Raw genomic sequence first — 6,081 nt, 5'->3', positions numbered from 1 at the left:
AATTTCAAAATGCTTTTTGATATTTTCATGATGTTATTGGTGCACATTTGAAGAAAACTGACTCACTTTTAAATTGTTCTCTTTCAAAGTCGACTGCTTTACTGACGAGAATTTTCTTAGTGTTTAAAACTACAATTCTTCTTCAAAACGCTAGCTAACTTGCCACTAACTCAACTATATTCTACCAGGATTCTACCAGCGATCGAAATTCGACCAAATTTATTACTAAATATTTGAGAAAACTTATGTGAATTTTCCTGTTCCTAACATTTTTATTTTTACTCTTATACATTTATTTAAAGTACATCTGAGAACATATAATTTTTACATGTACTCATCATACTAAACAGCATAGGCGGATTTAGGCTGTGAATTCAGGGGGTGCAACAATATAGCAGTGACGTAGCTAGGGAGGGACGGAGAGGGTGGTTCGCCCGGGGCGGCGATTCAGCACTTTTGGTGCGAAAAAAAAAAATCAAAAATTCGGGAATCATACTTTATATCTAATACTGGAGGCAAAGGAAAAAAAAAACCTTTGAAATATAAGGTTTTGGTATGACTGAATGGTCATTTCAATGTGCAAAGTTGAAATATATCCGTCGTGAGCCCTTGAACCTTCCTCATTCACTTAATGTCTTTAAATTGTAAGTTCTTAAAATGTAATTCAACACTTAAATTGTATTTTTAAAACTTCAATTTCGGAAAATATTCAAATATGTAACATCAAATCTATTTCTGAAATATAACATCTGTTTCCCTGTATATAAATTACAAATATATTTCTGTAAAAGTTGTTTCTTTGCCAGTGCTGAATTAATGCAGGGAAAACAAATTATTGGAACTTTGTTACGGAATAAAAGCTGACTCTCTATCGTCCCCAAAGGCTTAAACTGACTTCAGTTTTGATTAAGATTCGGTAGAGAACCCCATTCCCCCAAAAGTTACTTTTAACTGCAATTTTTGATGTAAATTCAGAATATTTCTCCGAGATAGGCGCATGACCCCGCCCCCTTCATTTTTGTAGGAAGAATACGGATTAAATTAGTTTCCCTTTGCTACCTTAAATGAAGTTTTCTATTTTGAGCGATAATTTTCAATGCTTTAATGTATTAGATACGTCTCAATAAAAAGGTGGCAAATAGAGGAACCGCCCCGGCCGACAGAAACTGTAGCTACACCATTGCAATACAGGGGATGGGGGGGGGGGATACAGCACTGCAAATAGCGGCTAAAGCTGCTATTTTGACGGCAAAGGCGATTATTTTGATGACAAAAGCATGTATTTTGCAATCAGTTGTAAAATACAGCGACTATTTTAGTAAGTAACTAAAATTTGTAAAAAGCTAATTTTTTTTTCCTCCTAAAAGAAAAAAATTGTAAAAAAAAAATTAAAAAATCGCTTTTAAGTTTACCCCCTAGTTACCACGGAAAAAAATTAAAAGTTTTACCGCATTTAATTTTTGAAAACAATTGTTTTAAAAAGTGGAAAAATGAAATGTAATAAAACATTCACGACCAGAAAAAAATGTGAAGTTTATATTTTTGTATAAAAAAAGTTTCGTAAAGTTCGTCGCGATCGTAAAAGATCGCAATTTTCGTAACGGTATCGTTTTGGTGAGAGCGATTTTTGTAAAGGATTAGTTTTTGCAATCACAATTTGTGTTTCTCAACTATTTCTTTTTTTTTTTTTTTTTTTTTCATACTGTTTTTTGGTTTTTAATTTCTTTCATTCATACTATACATTCATTTTTGTTTTAAACGAGAGCTAATTTTCTTTCTATCGGAAATATGAATGTGACACTTCGAGCTCTTTTTATACAGTCAGTATTTTACTGTTGACTTTAATTAACAGTCAAATAGTGAGAAAAATATACTAGAATCTCTCAGTGCTGGTTTCTCTTCTAGTGTTTATTCGGGTTGGGTTAAAATTTGGAATATATTTTTTAAAGTTTTCCTTTTCAAAGGTTGTTTGGAGAAAATTTACCCCACGTAGGTCTGTCCCTGTATATGTCCCACTTCATGGCATTAAAATGATATAAATGCTTTTTTTTTAATAGGAGACTATTTTAGAAATTATTTTCTGTATCTGGTAACTATTTTAGAGACTATTGCTCACATTAAAGGCAACGAAAGCAACTAATTTTAGTAGCGGAACTCAATGATAGTACTGCCCCCCCCCCTCAAAAAATTTCGAAATTTTACAGTGGAAATGTTGGTTTACAGTTGATTTTAGAGTGTTTTTATTGTACTGTTTACTGGAATGATGTGTAAGGACTTCATATTGTTTTTGAGGAAGTATATCACAACAGCCATATTTTTTGACTTTATTAGCCATGGTTGTTTCAAAGAAAAAGAAATTTGTAATGTTATACCAATACGCATTCAATTACAGAGTATAAAGTTATTTTATAATACAGTGCTAAAAATAATTAAAGGAATGTTTTAATTTGATTTATGTAATTATTTATCATCATTCTTTTTTAAATGGAGAAATACTTCTTTTTAATTCGTGTAGCACAATTTCTCTCGCACTGGCGATGTGTGGTGACCGGGTCACACAATAAGCTGCTCATCATTGTATTTTTTGGGTTTGCTTTCAAGTAAATTAACTTGCATTTAGCTGTAGAAAAGTATAAGTTGTTTTACAAAGTTCTTGAGGAGAAATATATATTTTCTCCTGATAAAATATATTTCATTTAAATTTTCTTTGAAAATCCAACTAAAACTGTTGGGGATGCGGCGCATGGCGCCCCCGTAAATCCGCCTATGCTAAACAGTAATAATTTATTCAAATTTTGCTTTCTGTAAGTGGTGTAGCATAGCCTATTAATAACGCTTTTATGCCAAAAAAAGCAATAGAACCAAAGCTCTCTGTATGTTACTACTGTTTACACTGTGTCTTACTACTGTTATATATGCGAAAGCTTGTCTTGACGTATGGATGTATGGATGCCAAAAAAGGACAAATTTATGAAACAAATTAAACTAAATATATTTAACAACATTAAAAAAACAAATAATCTTAATACCATTATAAATGCGAAAGTTTGTGAGGATGTTTGTTATTCTTTCACGCAAAAACTACTGATTGGATTTTAATGAAACTTTACAATAATATAGCTTATGCATCAAAATAACACATAGGATAGTTTTCGTCCCGTTATGATTGGCAAACCCCCCTTGGGGGGGGGGGGCAATAAAGCACAATTTTCATACAAATTCTCTAATATGAGGGTGAAAAAATACTTGCACAATGCACATACGAGTATTAACATTAAATGTCCATGGAAAGCTCTGATTTTTCTGATGAATAATGGCACCTGTTCGAAATTTCTAAGTGGAATAAAAAAATCTTTTTAGTTCCATGTTCGAAGACTTTCTTCAACTCAATACAGTATTTAATGAATCATCTCAACTCCCTGGCGATAGCTACAATTGTTGTATTGTTGACTATTTTTGCTTTTCGTTTGACTGTTATGAAGATGCTACGAAGTAAAAAAAAAATCCATAAACGCATAAAGTGAGCAAATACTATTTGCACACTGCAAAAAGTATGCAAATCCATGAGAGTGTAACTGAGCCTTCATGTTTTCTAACATACTTAAAACTGAGGGAACATTATTTAAAATTTTGAAATGAAATTTATAAATGTTTCACCACGTGTATGCATTCTTTTCAAAAAGACCACCTATTAAGCTACAAATGCTTCAGTTCGCTGGTTCTCTGATAAAGCCAACCTAAGGGCCTCGTCGTTTTCGGCAAATTTTCCGTCTTAACCTTGATTTGTATTACATTGTTCTGCTTGTGGCTGCATGCTCTTTTTCAATAATTTAAACCAGTTTCCAGTTTTCCATTGGATGTTTTAGAATCAAGATCTGAGCACAGTTTAGCACGTTATTGTTTTAACTGAAATTAAATATTAGCTGAAATAATTTAGAAGCGGTTTTAATAAGGAAATAAAAGACGCGCAGTTACTCAAAAATCCGCTTTTGACAAATATTACTATCTTGTTTTAATTCTTTTATTAACCGACTTCAAAAAAGAAGTAGTTATCAGTTCATAATGCATGTATGTTTTTTTTTTTTTTCTGCCCGCTTAAAGCGTACAGCGTCTCACCTAGTGAACAGATTTTGATGATTCTTTTTTGATGGACAAGGAATGCTCTGACTTAGGTCCTAGTATAGGATATGACAGTACTTCTGTAGGAAAATTTAAGAAGGGAGTCCCCCCTCTCCAAAGATGCTTAGTAGGTGTCCTTTAAAGATGGCAGCCACACGCCTTCATAAGAATCACATCTATGTTAATGCGTTACAGATTTGACTGAAAATTTGGTCAGTATGTTGAAATTAGGGTTTTTAAGGCGAATAGTATTGTGTTTTAACTATTGCTATAAATAAATGAATATATTTTTTTATATGACACTTATTTCTTTAGGAATAGTAAGAGAAGATTATAAATACTAAATCCGTTGAAACAGTTCAAATTTAAAATAAAAAATACGGTAAAAAGAAATATATTATATCTAATAAAATCTTAATGGGTCATTTTAAAAATATTGTTATTATTAGGGCCTAATCTCCCAATTGGCAAAGTAGGCAGCTGCCTAGGGCGGCAAATATTGCTTTAATCACACGTTTTTTAAATTAATGTTTTATTCTTGAAATTAAAGTATTAGCATTCTTTCATTTTCCATAGGGGAAATTTTTTCTTGCATTTAATAGTGATTACTTTCACACATGTTATGAAAATCAAATGATTTTCAATCATGGTAATAGATCAGCGTCAAACAGTAAGTGAAGATGAAAAGCGGGTGTCGATTTCAGAAAGTGTCGTTGCGTTTATCCAGAAAAAAAATGTTTTCTGTTAATATTAAAAAGTCTAGGAGGCAAATTAAAATGAGTGACGAGCGAAAAAGGCTGAATGATTTAAAATAAAGGAAGCAAACTAAATTAAAAACCGAAGAACGAAAAAGAGTTTTCAAAAACTTTTTACGCGTCATACATCTTTTTCAAATGGGCAGTTTTCAAAAGCGGAAACTTTCGATTCCTTGCAATGTAATTAGAAGACTCTAATTATAACTAGGGGTGCGACATCGATGTAGACGTTTTGGAAACATCGATGATTTTGTTAAAGCATCGATGTTAACTTTAAATGTTCTTGGAACATCAACATCGATGTTTTGGGTTCGATGTTGATGCTTTTGTATTTTAATTGAAAATAACCCCTCCTAACGGACACCCCTCTTACGCGGACAATTTTTAATTCCCCGATTCCAAGGCAAGTAATAACATTATTAAACCCCTCTCCTGCGGACACCCCTCTGTTGTGGACAAAAAAATTTGTCCCGTTAGTGTCCGCAGTAGAAAGGTTTTACTGTAATAATAAATTTCTCACAGAGAAGCGACTTCGATTGAAAAACATCAATTTTTATGCAGTCATAAATCTGTATAAGGGGCCATTCAGTAATTACGTAGGATGATTTTGGCAATTTTTGAACTCCCAAACCGCTCATGTAAGACAACATAAGATTTTTCAACCCCCGCCCCTTATTCTTACGTAAGATTCCATTTTGTTTTTCAAAATAATAAAATATCGAATCTTACATCACTGGAATCTTTATTAAATTCCCTATTATTAAATTATTTGTGTAAAAATTTTTTTTCTAAAAAGTTGGAATCTAGAGTGAATGTTTTTTCTACATTTTTTTTTTTTTTTTTTTTTGCATATGATGCGATATTAATTAAAAACAAAACATGTCGAGCCTGTTATTCGCAACTCCAATAAACTATAGGGGGCACTGTAACCACTGTCTAATGGCGGATGAAAAAGGTAAAACAAAAAAAAAAAATGGCGTAACTTAAAACTTGCTTTGACGCTTAGTGAATGACAGTAATTTTTCATCGTGTTTGTGGGAAGCTTTCTTTTTTATTCTTCTGAAATTACATTACATCACAAACTGTCTGAAGCCTGTGATTTACCCTAAAGAAAACACGTGGAATGGAATGTTTTACCCTTTTCTTTAGTATTGTTAATCTCTGCAAGGTAACGTATTCGAGCTCTGGAGTTGCAAATTAATATTTC

The sequence above is a fragment of the Uloborus diversus genome, chromosome 1 (assembly GCF_026930045.1).
Source record: "Uloborus diversus isolate 005 chromosome 1, Udiv.v.3.1, whole genome shotgun sequence".
Lineage (NCBI taxonomy): Eukaryota > Metazoa > Arthropoda > Arachnida > Araneae > Uloboridae > Uloborus > Uloborus diversus.
This window is presented reverse-complemented; position numbering follows the sequence as displayed.